The sequence below is a fragment of the Bufo bufo genome, chromosome 2, assembly GCF_905171765.1.
Source record: "Bufo bufo chromosome 2, aBufBuf1.1, whole genome shotgun sequence".
NCBI classification, from domain to species: Eukaryota; Metazoa; Chordata; class Amphibia; order Anura; family Bufonidae; genus Bufo; species Bufo bufo.
Genome location: NC_053390.1, coordinates 23,544,317 through 23,562,204, shown reverse-complemented (window position 1 = coordinate 23,562,204; position 17,888 = coordinate 23,544,317). Strand labels below are relative to the sequence as shown.

Below are 17,888 nucleotides of genomic sequence, written 5' to 3'. Positions count from 1 at the left end.
CAAAAAATAAAAAGTTCTATGAACTTACTATGCCCATCAGCGAATACCTTAGGGTGTGTACTTTCCGAAATGGGGTCATTTGTGGGGTGTTTGTACTGTCTGGGCATTGTAGAACCTCAGGAAACATGACAGGTGCTCAGAAAGTCAGAGCTGCTTCAAAAAGCGGAAATTCACATTTTTGTACCATAGTTTGTAAACGCTATAACTTTTACCCAAAGCATTTTTTTTTTACCCAAACATTTTTTTTTTATCAAAGACATGTAGAACAATAAATTTAGAGCAAAATTTATATATGGATGTCGTTTTTTTTGAAAAATTTTACAACTGAAAGTGAAAAATGTCATTTTTTTGCAAAAAAATCAGTAAATTTCGATTAATAACAAAAAAAGTAAAAATGTCAGCAGCAATGAAATACCACCAAATGAAAGCTCTATTAGTGAGAAAAAAAGGAGGTAAAATTCATTTGGGTGGTAAGTTGCATGACCGAGCAATAAACGGTGAAAGTAGTGTAGTGCAGAAGTGTAAAAAGTGGCCTGGTCATTAAGGGGGTTTAAGCTAGGGGGGCTGAGGTGGTTAAATAGGGGGGCTAGCCCCCCCCCCCACATGCAATTTTCTGGTAAAATTTGATGCAGACTAATAGGCCTTCGTTAGATCCGGTAATATCAAGTGGTTTCAACGTTAGATCTCATATAATTACAGAGATTTTTCACATAAAAACACTGATACAATTAGGTAGTATTAAATAGGGGGGCTAGCCCCCCCCCCCCCATATGTAGGCCGCACATGGGGATAAAAAGTAATAATCATAATGTAATTAGGAATAAAAGGTCTTTATTGCAGTTTTATTTTCTCTCAGATAATGACAGGAAAGTTGGTGATTTTATATCAGAAGTTAACCCTTTGTGGCAGTCGCTTAACGTCACTTTGACTCAGTTCACTCCTAAGCAAATTAGCTGGTGAGCTTTTTTTGCGCAGTTGTCGTGCGTTTTTGTTTGTACGATTTTGCTTGTCCCACGGTTTGCCAGATGGTCACGGAGTCACCTACCTCCGACAGTCGCGCCGATGGTGCCATTATATTCTAATGGCACCCCAGTTGCCCTGGGTGCAACGCGCGGCTTCCCACCACAATTCTGCCCGTGCAAACCAAAACGATCCAGGCTAAAACAGCCGTGCTTCATGGGTCGCTGAAAAGGTACATGTACCTTTTTCTAGGATTGCCATGTGGATGTCACCCCATTGAAATCAATAGGGCCGCACGGCAATCGCTGTGTGCAATTGTGCAGGACGCGCGTCCCAGATCGCATAGGTCTGCACCGGCCTTTAACGTAGCTCCTGCACCTTTTTTGCGCGACAGGTTTTTTTTAACGTTCGACAAATTGCAAAGGTGTGAACCGTGCTCATAGACCTGAATGGAAATGTATTTTGTGCGATATCATGCGAAGCGATATGAAGCTAAAGCCGCGACATAAATGGCTTAGAGGTGACCCTAAAGAAAGGACTTCTCCATTGAGAACACAACACCTTCTGCTTGGACTCTATGTGACCTCAGTCACAGGTTAATAAAAGTTCCGTTTGTGTCTCTTTAGCACTATGTGAACTCTTGAATGTATATGGATTATTTTGACATCATGGTATATTTTTTATTTATTTAAACTTTTAGAAGTTGACAACTAGTTCAGAAGTCAATCTTGAACATGGCTGTAACCCAGTTATTGGGATCCAAGGTTCCCTGGACATTCTTTATGTGGCTTTTGTGTACTTTTCATCTGTGATTTTCAGGGCTGAATTTCAATACTGTTCTTCATGGTTGCATTTTAAGAAACCATGCAAGGTAAGTTTTCTTTGGACATAAATAGATTATATTTGTACTATTGAGGTAAAGGAATATATTAGTGACTTGAAAGTAGATTCATCCTGAATAAAGTGTGACATCGCAAAGGTGACACCCCAACCTGTTAGACAGTTTAGTCAAAAATCAATGGGGATTTCTACATAATAATTTCAAAACAAAATATAATGTGGGGAATTTATAGAATCTGCAGCAGCTGTGCACAGCAACCAATCAGCTTCTCTCTTCAGTTTTTTCAGTTATGTATTAAAAATAAAAGAGAGAAGCTGATTGGTTGATAAGCACAGCTGCTGCAGATTCTGTCTGCTCCAGTTTTAATAAATTCCTCTCTTTTAGGGAGAGTTATCAAAACTGGTGTAAAGGAAAACTGGCTCAGTTGCCCATAGCGACCAATAAGATTCCACCTTTCATTTTTTTAGAGCTCCTTTGAAAAATGAAAGATGGAATCTGATTGGTTGCTATGGGTAACTAGGCCCGTTTCCCTTTACACCAGTTTTGATAAATTCCTCCTTTGTGTTTTCTGTCTACTAGGTTACCCTGACTTAGGCCCAATTTAGGAGGACCACTTTTGGGTTACTTTAAATGCACTGACACTATTCATACTTATAGATGATGATAATGAACACAATTACAAAATAAATAGTTTAAAAACTATTAAAGGTAAACAAGGTTTTATAACAAATAAAATATCCGGCAGCCGGTAAGTCCCTCCATTTATGCACAGGCATTGTGCTGGGCCCCCCACAGGCATTGTGCTGGGCCCCCCCAGGCTGAGGCCCTGGTTCTGCCATTCGCTATACATCACTCTGAACACAGAAGAGCACTCAGTACAGAGGGTTCATGTCCATTAATAAGGGAGAGTACGATGGCTCCTCAGTTTGTGACACTATTCATACTTATAGATGATGATAATGAACACAATTACAAAATAAATAGTTTAAAAACTATTAAAGGTAAACAAGGTTTTATAACAAATAAAATATCCGGCAGCCGGTAAGTCCCTCCATTTATGCACAGGCATTGTGCTGGGCCCCCCACAGGCATTGTGCTGGGCCCCCCCAGGCTGAGGCCCTGGTTCTGCCATTCGCTATACATCACTCTGAACACAGAAGAGCACTCAGTACAGAGGGTTCATGTCCATTAATAAGGGAGAGTACGATGGCTCCTCAGTTTGTGACTCTGTTCTGAGTGTTTCCTGTTCATTCACTGCTGTGGCTCCAGAAAAAGAGATTGAGGACTCTGTATTCTCAAGTTATTTTTCAATTTTAAAAGGGAAATGTCAGGGGTCTGTTTAGACCCCTAATATTTCCCCGACGCCACTAAAAGTAAAAAAATAAAATAAATAAAAGGCAACACACACATATAATATACTCCTACAACAGTGTGCACCATATTGTAGTGTACATTATGCACATGTGCTACAGTGCAGACCAGCTGATACTGATTATTATATATATTTTTTTCATCAATCTAATTATGTATTTTTAATATTTTTAATATTGATTTTATAAACATTATTTAACCTCTTAAGGGCACAGGGCGTACATGTACACCTTTGTCCGCTCTCTGTATATGGCGCCCGCAGGTGAACTGCTGCATCTTGTAGCAGACACCCGCGGCTCATGTCCCCGATCAGCAGTTATGCCGATCGGGGACATTTAACACCTCAGATGCCGTGGTCAATCCTGACCACTGCATCTGAAATGAGAAAAAACTGAAAGTGAAAGTTAACTCACTGCTCCGGCTCTCCCGATCTGTGATTGGAGGAGCCGGAGCATGTGATCAGCAGCCTGTGTCCTTGTGAATGAACCCAGGCTGCTGAATAGTATTTCCTATGAAGCCCTATGCTGTAATAGGGCTCCATAGGAAAGTAGTAAAATCATCATATATTCCAATGCAAGTACATTGGAATATATGATTTAAAAAATCGGATGATTGAATGTTATAGTCCCCTATGGGAACTATAAAAAAGTGTAAAAAAAAATAAAATAAATGAAAAAAAAATATAAAAGTTCAAATCACCCCCCTTTTCCCAAAATCTAAATAAATAAAAAAATATAAAAATACATTATGGGTGTTGCAAGTTGCGAAAATGCCCATAGTATGAAAATATAATTATTTTTTCCCCATACGGCAAATAGCGAAACTGAAAAAAGCATCCAAATAGCGAATTCACCATTTGTGTTTGCTTCATTTTCTACAAAAAAATGTAATAAAAAGTGATCAAAAAGTCATACACACCCCACAATGGTATCAATAAAAATTTCGGATTGTCCCGCAAAAAATGAGTCCCAATACAGCTCCGTAAACGTAATTATAAAAAAGTTATAGGGGTCAAAACATGGCAACAAAAAAAATAAAACAGATTTTGTCCCACTTTAGAATTTTTTATTTACTACAAAACGCAAGAAAAACTATACATATTAGGTATCGTCGGATTCGTAATGACCTGTAGAATAAAAATAACTGGTCAGTTTTAACGCAAATCGAACAGCGTAAATAAAAAAAAACGTAAAATTGTTGCAGAATCGCTCTTTTTTGCAATTTCACCCAATTTGGAATTTTTTCCTGCTTCCCACTACATCGTGTGCAATATTAAATGGTGGCGTTGGAAAGTATATCTTGTCCCGCAAAAAACAAGCCCTCATATGGCTATGTGAACAGAAAAATAAAAAAGTTATAGCTCCGGGAAGGCAGGGAGCGAAAAAAGAAAATGCTAAATCCCCCAAATCTCCGGTCCTTAAGAGGTTAAAATAATTTAAAAAAAGGTAAAAAATTGCTAAATAGTCTGTCCAGCTGAGGTTAAAAATGTTACACGGCTTGGCAGCAAAAGGGGTATAGGGATAGTCAAGGCTCGAATGAACTAAAAGAATAACATACTGTATGCTGCTGTTCATGTACATGACATATTTTAAGGCAGGAGTCTCAAACTCAATTCACCCGGGAGCCATTTTTTTCTCTCATGGGGGCCGCTCGCCAAATTTCATACTTTAAAATAAAATGTAACTATATCCGGTTTGGTACACTAATATACACACACAATAAGGTCACATTCATATCTGTAGGTTTAGGTGCGATTAGGGATTCCTGCATCAGAAACTTGCGCTTTCCTGCAGCAGGAATCCCTAATCCGGCGTTCACGAGCGGCCGCTGTCACCCATTGAAGTTACTGATCAGGTGAGAGCAGTTGCATGTAAACGCCTGCACACCACATGTAATGGGATGTGACATTATTACATGCCGTTAGAAAACACTCTCCCTGGATGCACAATCATTGCATTCAGGGAGAGTGATTGATTCCTAGCCGAATGTAATAATATCACGTCTCACGTCCATGACCGCGCACCTGACTTCTGAGCTGGCTGCGGGCCACATAGTACCACCTCGCGGGCCGCAATTGGCCCCTGGGCCGGTACTTTAAGACCACTGTTTTAAGGGATTCCCTTATGCATGTATGTGTATATATATTTATATATATAACATTATATACGTTGTTCTATTGAAATTACATTGGTTTTTCAATTCTAATTGTAGATGCCACGAAAACCATCAGTTGATAGTGAGGTCTTAAAAGAAGCCCTAAAATGTTATCCAACCATTTTCAATGCTGAGGGAGAGTTAAAGCCAGCTTCTGATCCAGTATGGAGGGATGTATGTTCTCATTCCTCTTTCCAGAAGAAAGCCTCTGAGATAGAAGAATTGTCACAGAGTGCATTTAAGCCAAAACAGATCCATGATTATATTTATCAAAATAGGGTATGGTCTGCAGACATTCCTGCGCCTGCAGTTCAGGCTTATCTCACCTCAGGCAGGAGATACAGTGCAAGAGTCCTCCTCTAACTCAAGCACTACAGATGAAGAATCTTCGGAGAACTGCTTGGCAGAGTCACAGGGAAGGCAACCAACAGTTTTATGGCAGCTATCAATACCTTATGAGCAATATTTAGAAATTGAGCCTAACACAGTAATCTATAATGAGGGTAGCTGCAAGAAGAGACGGAGAATACTTAAAAAAAATGCATGGAGTACTACAATTGCAGATGTGTTTTACGAACAACATGGGATTCCTTGTGTATTTTCTTTTAAGAGAAACAAAGTTCGTATCAGCAATGATCAGACAAGGAAATTTATAACTGCAACTGGACAGTGTAAAGAGTGCAAAGCAGCAGTTTATGTTTATGCAGAAGAGGAGCCTTGTGTTGGAAACCCTCTAATCCTTCATATTCGTGCTCCTGACACAAGATCCATAGTGCATGTAAAGAAATGTCAATTGAGAGGTGAAAAAAGAAGGAAAGTTGGTGAGGAGATGTTAAAAACACTACCCTGCAACTGGAGAAGAGAAAAACTTAATAAGGAAATTACATTTGGGGAAAAAGAGCCACCCAACATACCGTCTTTAAGAATTTGTAGAGATGCCAGACAGGAAGCCGTCCACAGGAAGTTTGGTACACCAAAGTTAAAAGATCCTGTTTTGTCTCTTGTAGAAATGAAAAGTACCCCAAAATATGCAGGTGATATTCACATTATCTCATATGATTTTTTTTTTGTACATTATTGGTCAAAGGAACAAACATACATTTACAAAAGGTATTGCTCAAAACACTCTTTCTCAAAAATTGAAGTAGATGCCACTGGGAGTTTGGTTCAAAAACTAAAAAGAGCAAATGGATTGTCAGCTCATATATTCGTATATGAGATTGTGATCAACTTTACAAATACTCAATTAAGTGTTTCTCAAATGTTGAGTGAATGTCAGGATACGCCAACTATAACTTTTTGGTTGGAAAAATGGCTCAAAGATGTACATAAATCACCTAAAGAATGTGTCTGTGACTTCTCATTGGCCTTACTTGGTGCATTATGCCGAGCCTTAAATGACTGTAGCCTTAACATCTATCTCAAAAAGTGTTTATCAATCTTACAGGGACTTAATACTGAAAAACTAGCATGCTTTATTCGGGTAGATGTCGCCCATCTAATTAAAACAGTTTGCCGATGGAAATGCTATCCCAAAAAGGCACAACTTGTTAGAAAATTTTATATTCGATGTGTTGGACTAATGATCAACTGCGCATCATTTCAGATTCTAAAACACCTTCTTCTCAGTACACTTATCCTTTCCAGGTGTGAGACAACTGGTGAAATGGCAAAAGACAAAATCTCTAAATATGAAACGTCAAAGTCATACCTTTGTCATTGCATTGAGACGGGAGATTTAGAAATTATTGATGCCTATGTTGCTAAACAAGATGATAATGAAGAACTCAATGATGAAGAGGAAATAAATTCCCAGGCACTGGCAGAGTGGTTAAGTGACATTGTTCAGGAAGCAGATGAAACAAGTAGAGAACAGGGTGATCAACCAAACCCTTATTTCTGTGTCGGCTTTTCTCAGAAACTACTGCGTTTGATCAAGTATTTCCCTATCTAGACATCAGTCATGCAACCAGCATTTCAATCTCCTAATAAAACAGCCTCTTCTGCGTCAGTTGAGGGTGATTTTGGCCTTCTGAAGAATGCTATTCTTCAGCACAATCAAAAACCACTCCGAGTTGACAAGTTTGTTGCATGCCATTTAACAGCTCTTTCTGGAATTTCTAAAATAGCAGCTGCTGGGCCCATTCCTACAATAATCAGTGCCAAAGCATTTATGGGAGATGTCATAAATGAGTTTGGACAAACCAAACCTCTGGAAGATGAAAAAGAGGTTAGTCCACAGTTACACATGTTGAAGGACTCCACTCAACTTCTGAAAGAACCTACTTCACAGGCCAAGCACATGAAGGAGAATTCCCTGAAGCTCATAGAGGAAAACAAGTATATGGAGGGAAATATCCTGGAGCCTATAGAAGAAATCAAGCATATGGAGGAGAATGTCCTAGAGCTTCTAGAAGAAGAGTCCTGGCGGGGGGAAAACAAAAAGCCTTACAAAACTGAATGTGATTCTCAAGGAAAAAATGATGTCACTTCAAAGATTCTGAAGTCCAAGAATTCTGTTGACCAATTGAATAGACCCTTTAAGAAAAGACAGACATATTTAACACCATTTCCAAACATAACTCAAATAATTGACAAACCTTGCTCAAGAAAGCCATTAGGCATACTGAGGAATGGAAATCTTTTAAACCCCATTCAATTAAGCAAGGCTATATATAAGCTAAATAACACTTGTCCATTTGATTCTCTGCTGCACAGTTTGTCTTCCATCTACATTGATTATGAGTTATACAGAAACTTTGTAGCTAGTTGCCAAAACCCCTTTCTCAATTTTGTTAAGTATTTTGTTGAAAATGGTCCTAATCAATATGTCTACAAACAGAGAGCTCAATTGTTACTGGAGATTTACCCATGTGTCCAAATTCCTGGTGGAATTGTAAACTTAAATGCAGAAGATTACATCGGCAATACTATTCAATTGTATTTGAAAAATGTTCCAAGTGCAGTCGAAACTTCAATTTGTCAAAATGCAGCATGTAAAAATAATAGTGAACGCTGTAGTATATTTTGGCCAATAAACACAAATGACCTGAAACATGGCTTTGCCTATGCAATGCAAAGTTCATCTAAGATCATCAATAGACCATGTTCACCCACCTGCGGCCAACGTACTACAATCATCACTAGGCCGGGCCCACATCTAATAATTGAGCCACGTGTTGGTTTACCTTTAACAAAATATTTTCTCTCTGAATTTCCAAGTGAAATAACAATATCCGATGCACTTTATGCACTAGGAGCAGTTATAGTACATGTTCAAGGATGCCACTATGTGTCCTACTGTAAAAGAAAAAACAAAGTGTGGGAAGAATATAATGATATGAACCACGCTGTAAAAACTGTTGACCCCAACAAAGTATGTGGACTATCAGAGGTTGTTATATAATGTTAAAGTCTAAGTAATTCTGACTACATAATACTGGTCAGTGCTTCATAAACTAGAAACTTTCCTTAGTGAGTAATACCAAAAAACAATCTGTATGCCTGGGCCATTTTTGGTTGTTCTGTTTCTACTACACTCCTGTACTCAGTCTCCTTACCGCCCCCCCACCCATATACTTTGGAATCTTCTCTGTAAGAACCCCTAAATTGCTTCTATAGATTAGCACCTAAGTATCCCGTCTTCTGTTGGATTGTAACTTTACCTAGTTAGGTAGCTGTAGTTATGCATGGATTTTGTACCTATACAGTTAGTGATAAGATATTTTTTATATTGCCTATTCTCTGATACTCTACACAATATACAGTAGATACTGACAATTGTTCTTATATGCTGATATGTTGGCTCTTTAATAAAAAAAAAAATATATATATAAAATTATTTACAACACTTTCACTATTCTTTTTTGATTTTTTCCAATTTCAAATATTTGTTTTAAATACTGCTATTATATAGGTACTTCCACCTTATTGCAAACATCAAACCCCCTTCTTTGGTCTTAAAAAAAAAACCAGCTTCTGAATGGACTTTTCAAAACATAGTAAAGCCAATGGAAGCATTTTGCTCTACCATATCTTTGATATCAGCTGTCTTGGAAATACCGTATTTTCCCGCGTACCGTTTTTTTTCGCCCTATAAGACGCACCGGCCCATAAGACGCACCTAGGTTTTTGAGGAGGAAAATAAGAAAAAAAATATTTTTAACCAAAAGGTGTGCTTTTGGTGGGTTTGGAACTAATGGTGGTCTATGGATGGCACTATTACTGGGGATCTGTGAAGGACACTGTTATGGGGGGATCTATGGATGACGGACACTGTTATGGGGGGATCTGTGGATGACGGACACTGTTATGGGGGGATCTGTGGATGACGGACACCTATGGGGGGATCTGTGGATGATGGACACTTATGGGGGATCTGTGGATGACGGACACTGTTACAGGGGGGATCTGTGGCTGGCACTGTTACAGGGGGGATCTGTGGATGGCACTGTTATACATGTGCCATTCACAGACCCCCCACCCCATAACAGTGCCATCCACAGACCCCCCCCAGCCCATTACAGTGCCATCCACATACCCCCACCCCTTAACTGTGCCATCCATGTTATCCACAGATTTCCCCGCCCCCGCCCCCTAGTATACAAATATAAAATGTATTATTCAATTAAAAGTTATTACACATGCCCCCCTCACTCCTAATAGTACCGTATATCCTAATTGCTTCTGTACAATGCCGGCCGGCGCGTCACTCACTGACGTCACTTGCCTATGCCGCCTACTTCATTCATAAAGTAGGCGGTGCAGGCACGTGACATCAGGGAGTTACGCTGCCGCCCGCCTGGCCTGCCTGCCGGCATTGTACAGAAGCTATTAGGGTATACGGTACTATTAGGAGTGAGGGGGGCATGTTTAATAACTTTTAATTGAATAATACATTTTATATTTGTGCAGCACTGGAGCGGCGGGGCTATAGTACAGTGACTGCACCGCTCCGCCGCAATTGCCGGCCCCCAGCTCCTCCTCCCAGTCCCTCCTCCGCTCGCACATCGCAGCCAGCGATGTTAAACTGGTAAGCATTCGCCCCATAAGACGCAGGGGCATTTTCCTCCCATTTTTTTTTGGGGGGGGGGGAAAGTGCGTCGTATGGGGCAAAAAATATGGTATATGACGACCCCCAACTTTTCCATTTAAAATACAGTGTTTGGGCTATACTCGCCGTATAAGACTACCCCTCTATATACTGTACTATTGTTAACCCCACCTGTGGTTTACTGTATTTATTGCAAAAAAGTGATTTTATAGATATGCAAATTACCAGTACCTTTGTGCCCAAGGGGCTGTCCCTCCGCCGTTTTGTGCCCAGCCGCTTCCCGAATCCTGGATCCCAGTGCCGCCCCTCTCTTAATTTATTCACTGCACTCGTTAGTTCTTGCTGTGAGGGAGGAGGGAAAAGAGGAGACAGCGCCAACTAACTGCGCATGCGCGAGATTACAAGCTGCTTCAGAAGATAAAAAACCAAAGTGCAGTGAATAAATTATCTTCTGAAGCTGCTCGTAATCTCGCGCATGCGCAGTTAGTTGGCGCTGTCTCCTCTATTCCCTCCTCCCTCACAGCAAGAACTAACGAGTGCAGTGAATAAATTAAGAAAGGGGCGGTGTCACAACCAGACAGCTGAGAAGCTCTGACAGTTTCTTTGTTTTGGTTTCTGTTCCTCACCTCGTTAGGCTATCTCAGCTGTCATGCAGTCAGACTCATTACCTTCCTTTAAATTCCTCCCCATAAGGTAGTAGGGTGCGGCTGATACAACTTCCTGGAATGTGTGTGCATGCTGTTCTCAGCTCCCAGCTCCCAGCTACCAGTTCCCTTTCCACAGTCGTCTGCAGATAAGTTCTGTTTATGTATTTATTATTTTCTGTTGTCTGGATCCAGGTGACCCTGACTCCCTCCGTGTCTGTGTAGGGAGCCGGTGGTCGTGTCCCCTCACTATTGTAGGGCCTTCAGGTTAAGATAGCCGAGGTACGTGGATATGCGCCCATTCACCTTTGGAGTGGTCGCATAGGCTGAGCAATAAGGGAGAGCGGCAGGTCGATTGCAGGGGTCTCCCTTTTTGTTCCTTAGTTGTGGATCCAGTGAGTCATCGTTTGTATTTGTATCATCTTGTTTCCTGTACACCATCCGTGACATTATCAGCCGCCAAGACCGTCTCAAGCATGGATCCGGTTTCACTTTTGGCTGAACGCTTTCAGGGTCTTGCTTTGGAGGTAGCTGATCTCCGTAAGACTTTTTCTCAGTTTCAAGTGACCGGTTCAGCTTGCGTTCATGGAGTTTGTGCTGAGCCTAAGATTTCGCTCCCGGATACGTTTTCCGGGGGTAGTGAGAATTTTGTACGTTTTAGAGAGGCTTGCAAACTCCATTTTCGCCTTCTTCCCCATTCTTCCGGTGATGAAGAACGGAGGGTGGGGATCATTATATCGCTGCTCAGGGGTAACGCTCAGTCCTGGGCCTTTTCGCTGCCGGAGGGGGCACGGCCCCTCCGTTCAGTGGATGAATTCTTTTTAGCCCTGGGTCAGATATATGATGATCCGGATCGTATTGCTCTGGCTGAGTCTACACTACGTCTGTTATGCCAGGGTAAACAATCCGCAGAGATATACTGCTCAGAATTTCGGAGATGGGCAGCAGATACGGGTTGGAATGATGCTGCACTCCGAAGTCAATTTTGCTATGGTCTTTCAGAGGGATTGAGAGATGCATTTGCCTTTCATGAAAGACCTACCTCCTTGAATTCTGCTATGTCTCAGGCTGTTTGTATTGACAGGCGTCTTAGAGAGAGAGGAGAGATCTCTCCTTCCTGTCATACTCAGTCCCGGGACAGTGCAGCGGTGTCATTCTGTGCACAGGGGTCTCAGTCGCTGTCAGCCCCTTCTGAGCAGGAGCCCATGCAGCTGGGGTTGATTGCCTCTGACAATAGAGGATTCAGCCCGCAGGGGAGGGTTTGTTTTTGTTGTGGAGGTATAAATCATCTGGCAAATGTTTGTCCCTCTAGGAGATTCAGGCAGTTTTCTGGGAGTAATAAAGAGACAAAAAGGAAGAAATCTTTTAAGAATGTTCCGTCTGTTACTATTGGCAGGGTTGAGGCGGAAATTGAAGGTTTTCCTTTTGCTTGTAGTTCCCGTTTTGTCCTGCCTTCTAGGGTGGCGCTAGAGAGCAAGAGCATTTTTTGTGAGATTTTTGTGGATAGTGGAGCAGCTGTCAACCTCATTGATAACCAATTTGCAATAACTCATGGTTTCCAGGTATGCACTTTGGGAAAACATATTCCTGTTTTTTCTATTGATTCAGCTCCACTTTCTCAGAAATCATTAAAGGGCATAGTTCACAATATCCGTTTAATTGTGAATGATGCTCATGTTGAGGATGTGTCATGTTTCGTCCTTAGCGGTTTGCCTACTCCTCTAGTGTTGGGGCTACCCTGGCTCACTAAACATAACCCCACCATTGATTGGCAAGCGAGGCAAATAAATGGTTGGAGTAACTTTTGCAGAGAGAATTGCCTCATAACATCTATTTCTGAGGTTTCTACTAAAACTGTACCACCTTTCCTCTCTGAATTTTTGGATGTTTTCTCTGAGAGTGGAGTTCAGGGTTTACCTCCGCACAGGGAGTATGATTGCCCTATTGATCTCATCCCAGGTGCCAAGCTGCCTAAATCTCGTTTATACAATCTTTCCCAACCTGAGAGGCTCGCTATGCGTGCTTATATCTCTGAGAGTCTGAGAAAAGGACACATACGACCCTCGAAGTCACCTGTTGCCGCTGGTTTTTTCTTTGTTAAGAAAAAAGATGGTTCTTTAAGACCTTGTCTGGATTTCAGGGAGCTGAACAGTATCACTATTCGTGATCCTTATCCGCTTCCTCTAATTCCGGATTTGTTTAACCAGGTTGTTGGGGCGAAAGTCTTTTCCAAATTAGACCTAAGAGGGGCATACAACCTGGTTAGGGTCAGAGAAGGAGACGAATGGAAGACGGCTTTCAATACCCCTGAGGGCCATTTTGAGAATTTGGTCATGCCTTTTGGTTTGATGAATGCCCCAGCCGTTTTTCAGCATTTCGTCAACAGCATTTTTTATCATTTAATGGGAAAATTTGTATTAGTGTATTTGGATGACATTTTGATTTTTTCTCCTGATTTCAAGACTCATAAGGAACACTTATGTCAGGTCTTACTCATCCTGCGGGAGAATAAATTATACGCGAAACTGGAAAAATGTGTGTTTGCGGTTCCAGAGATCCAATTTCTGGGGTTTCTTGTTTCCGCTTCTGGTTTTCGCATGGACCCCGAGAAGGTTCGCGCTGTGCTTGAGTGGGAGCTTCCTGAGAATCAGAAGGCGCTGATGCGTTTTTTGGGCTTTGCTAATTATTACAGGAAATTTATTTTGAATTATTCCTCTGTTGTTAAACCACTCACTGATATGACCAGAAAGGGGGTAGATTTTTCTTCCTGGTCGGTCGAGGCGCGTAAGGCCTTTTCTAATATCAAGGAGAGTTTTGCTTCCGCTCCCATCCTAGTACAACCTGATGTTTCGTTACCCTTCATAGTTGAGGTTGATGCTTCTGAGGTAGGGGTGGGTGCGGTCTTGTCTCAGGGTTCCTCTCCTGCCAAATGGCAACCGTGTGCCTTTTTCTCAAAGAAGCTCTCCTCCGCAGAGAGAAATTATGATGTGGGAGATAGGGAATTGTTGGCCATCAAGTTGGCTTTTGAGGAATGGCGCCATTGGCTAGAGGGAGCCAGACACCCTATTACCGTGTTTACTGATCATAAAAATCTGGCCTACTTGGAGTCAGCCAAGCGTCTGAACCCGAGACAGGCCAGATGGTCTTTGTTCTTTTCAAGGTTTAATTTTGTTGTTACGTTCCGCCCTGGGGTTAAGAATGTGAAGGCAGATGCCCTATCACGTTGTTTCCCGGGAGGTGGGAATTTTGAAGACCCGGGTCCCATTTTGGCTGAAGGTGTGGTGGTCTCTGCCCTTTTTCCTGAATTGGAGGCAGAGGTACAGGCAGCCCAGTCAGAAGCTCCTGATCTTTGTCCTCCTGGGAGGTTGTTTGTGCCTCTCGCTTTGAGACACAAGATTTTTAAGGAACACCACGATACGGTCCTTGCTGGGCACCCGGGGACAAGAGCCACACTGGATCTCATTGCTCGGAGATTCTGGTGGCCTGCGCTTCGTAAGTCGGTTGAGGGTTTTGTGGCAGCTTGCGAGACTTGCGCTCGTGCCAAGGTCCCTCATTCACGGCCATCAGGTCCTCTCCTTCCTTTGCCCATTCCTTCCCGTCCTTGGACACATCTGTCCATGGACTTCATAACGGACTTGCCTCGTTCCTCGGGGAAGTCTGTGATTCTGGTGGTGGTGGACCGTTTTAGCAAAATGGTGCATTTTATCCCTTTTCCTGGTTTGCCCAATGCTAAGACGCTGGCGCAGGCATTTGTTGACCACATTGTCAAATTGCATGGGATTCCTTCAGACATAGTCTCTGATAGGGGCACGCAGTTTGTTTCCAGATTCTGGAAGGCTTTCTGTTCTCGCTTGGGGGTTCGCTTGTCATTCTCTTCTGCTTTCCATCCGCAGTCGAATGGCCAGACAGAGCGTGTCAATCAGAATCTGGAGACATATCTGCGCTGTTTTGTGGCGGAGAATCAGGAGGATTGGTGTTCTTTTTTGTCCCTTGCTGAGTTTGCTTTAAATAACCGTCATCAGGAGTCCTCTGATAAGTCACCATTTTTTGGTGCATATGGGTTTCATCCGCAGTTTGGGACTTTCTCTGGAGAGGGCTCTTCTGGTTTGCCTGATGAGGACAGATTCTCCTCCTCTTTGTCATCTATTTGGCAAAAGATTCAGGATAATCTAAAGAACATGAGTGAGAGATATAAGCGTGTGGCGGATAAGAGACGTGTGCCTGGTCCGGACCTGAATGTTGATGATTTGGTGTGGCTGTCTACCAAGAATATCAAATTGAAAGTTCCCTCCTGGAAGTTGGGTCCTAGGTTTATTGGGCCTTACAAGATCCTGTCTGTCATCAATCCTGTTGCCTACCGTCTTGATCTTCCTCAGACTTGGAAGATCCATAACGTTTTCCATAAGTCCTTATTGAAACCTTATGTTCAACCGATTGTACCCTCGCCTTTGCCTCCTCCTCCGATTGTTGTTGATGGAAATCTTGAATTTCAGGTATCTAGGATTGTGGATTCTCGTCTTGTCCGCGGTTCCCTCCAGTACCTCGTTCATTGGGAGGGTTATGGTCCTGAGGAGAGGATGTGGGTCCCAGTGACGGACATTAAGGCCTCTCGTCTCATCAGGGCTTTCCATAGGTCCCATCCTGAGAAGGTGGGCCCTGAGTGTCCGGAGTCCACTCCTAGAGGGAGGGGTACTGTCACAACCAGACAGCTGAGAAGCTCTGACAGGAGCCGTCCAGATCCTCCTCCTTGAGTTTCTTTGTTTTGGTTTCTGTTCCTCACCTCGTTAGGCTATCTCAGCTGTCATGCAGTCAGACTCATTACCTTCCTTTAAATTCCTCCCCATAAGGTAGTAGGGTGCGGCTGATACAACTTCCTGGAATGTGTGTGCATGCTGTTCTCAGCTCCCAGCTCCCAGCTACCAGTTCCCTTTCCACAGTCGTCTGCAGATAAGTTCTGTTTATGTATTTATTATTTTCTGTTGTCTGGATCCAGGTGACCCTGACTCCCTCCGTGTCTGTGTAGGGAGCCGGTGGTCGTGTCCCCTCACTATTGTAGGGCCTTCAGGTTAAGATAGCCGAGGTACGTGGATATGCGCCCATTCACCTTTGGAGTGGTCGCATAGGCTGAGCAATAAGGGAGAGCGGCAGGTCGATTGCAGGGGTCTCCCTTTTTGTTCCTTAGTTGTGGATCCAGTGAGTCATCGTTTGTATTTGTATCATCTTGTTTCCTGTACACCATCCGTGACAGGCGGCGCTGGGATCCAGGATTCGGGGCGTGTCTGGGCACAAAACGGTGTCAGCCTCTTGGCCGCAAAGGTACCGGTACTGGTAATTTGTATATCTATAAAATATATGTTTTTTGCAATAAATAAACCACAGGCCCCTCCTCCGCCCCTCTATCATCATTGGTGGCAGCAGGCAGCACAGGGGGGAGGGAGGGACTGCTTCCCCTGTGCTGCCTCATACCCGGCGTATAAGATGACCCCCGACTTTTGAAAAAAATTTCTAGTGTTAGAAAGTCGTCTTATACGTCGGAAAATACGGTAGTTAAACTTTGGACTGCCACGACACCTCCTACCAATTCTATTACCTAATTCTGTCTGTCTATCTGTCTTTAACATAATTACATGTGAAAAATTGTGGTACCCTAAGATACAAAGGAATTAGATATGGATCTAGGTGAATGGAATAAGTGAAGAATATGGTTTTCATACTATAGCTCAAAAGTCAAACACAATTGATAAGAACTGTAATGTTGATAGAACAGCGGTGCCGTATCTGTCACTGTTTTGAATATATCTCAGTGATGTTTCGGATTTCTATACTACAATTACAAGCCCTACTTTTACTTTAAAATGACACTAAACTCAGGAGTTAACTGTTAAAAATGCATTCAAGCACCCCAACTATTTAGGGAAATGTATTTTATTTGTGTATCACTCGGCTGTATATCCTCCAATCATCTCTAAATTGGTGCTGATACTGTACTTTTTGAAAGGCTACCCCCCCCCCACCCTTATGTAATATTACCTCATATCTCTGTTTATGTGAAATATCTCTGTAATTATATGTGATCTAACGTTGAAACCACTTGATCTTACCGGATCTAACAAAGGCCTATTAGTCTGCATCAAATTTTACCAGAAAATTGCTTGTGGGGGGGGCTAGCCCCCCTATTTAATACTACCTAATATCTGTGTTTTTATGTGAAATATCTCTGTAATTAAATGAGATCTAACGTTGAAACCACTTGATCTTACCGGATCTAACGAAGGCCTTTTAGTCTGCATCAAATTTTACCAGAAAATTGCATGTGGGGGGGCTAGCCCCCCTATTTAATACTACCTAATATCTGTATTTTTATGTGAAATATCTTTGTAATTATGAGATCTAACGTTGAAACCACTTGATCTTACCGGATCTAACGAAGGCCTATTAGTCTGCATCAAATTCTACCAGAAAATTGCATGTGGGGGGGGGGGGGGCTAGCCCCCCCTGACGTAATACCAAATATCCATAATATCTCTGTAATTATATGAGATCTAACGTTGAAACCACTTGATCTTACCGGATCTAACAAAGGCCTATTAGTCTGCATCAAATTTTACCAGAAAATTGCATGTGGGGGGGCTAGCCCCCCCTCATTAATCACTTAATAAGTCTGTAATTATGTGAGATCTAACAAAACAACTAGTTGATCATACCTGATCTAACAAATATCTTCCAAAATAGCTAATTTTTTGGTCAATTTTTTGATAAGGGGGGGCTGATGACGGGTTAGCCCCCCCTGCAAATAACTGTTAATATCTCTACTTCTGTATGAGATCTAACGCAAACAACAATTGATCTAACCTGATCTAACAAA

General features: G+C 42.1%; 1 protein-coding gene and 1 long non-coding RNA gene across 2 annotated transcripts in view; both read left to right on the top strand.

Annotated features, from left to right (window-relative positions):
• LOC120991124 (zinc finger protein 585A-like) overlaps positions 1–17,888 on the top strand; it is a 2,129,672-nt gene that overhangs the window by 1,793,076 nt on the left and 318,708 nt on the right. The window lies entirely within an intron of this gene.
• Positions 1–17,888, top strand: part of LOC120991184 — a 42,276-nt gene that overhangs the window by 4,528 nt on the left and 19,860 nt on the right. Inside the window, exon 2 of the long non-coding RNA XR_005776532.1 lies at positions 1,960–1,962. This is a non-coding gene — a long non-coding RNA (uncharacterized LOC120991184). The remainder of the gene's footprint in view (positions 1–1,959; positions 1,963–17,888) is intronic.